Below are 242 nucleotides of genomic sequence, written 5' to 3'. Positions count from 1 at the left end.
TTAATACTAATTAATTTTCTTTTTTTTTTTAAACTAAAAATGTTAATGTCGTAATATTCTTCCTAAAATTTATTAGAATATCTGAAAAAAAAATTATGAAGTTGCTTTTTTCCTTTTAAGGTAGAGAAGATATTTAATTCCTTATCTGTCTGGTTACTTTTTTCCTCCCGCTGTTTGACTATTTCTAGTGTTAGCTTGATGCATTGATGTCTCAAATTTAATTTCAAGTATGATTGATGCTA

At 24.8% G+C, this 242-nt stretch overlaps 1 protein-coding gene across 1 annotated transcript in view; it reads right to left on the bottom strand.

The window, feature by feature from the left end:
* Positions 1-242, bottom strand: part of LOC107486717 (protein NRT1/ PTR FAMILY 6.3) — a gene marked incomplete in the record, with an annotated part of 8,741 nt that overhangs the window by 6,586 nt on the left and 1,913 nt on the right.

Source organism: Arachis duranensis, chromosome 1, assembly GCF_000817695.3.
Source record: "Arachis duranensis cultivar V14167 chromosome 1, aradu.V14167.gnm2.J7QH, whole genome shotgun sequence".
Taxonomy (NCBI): domain Eukaryota; kingdom Viridiplantae; phylum Streptophyta; class Magnoliopsida; order Fabales; family Fabaceae; genus Arachis; species Arachis duranensis.
Note: the sequence above shows the minus strand (reverse complement) of the source record. Positions and strands in the feature narration are given on the sequence as shown.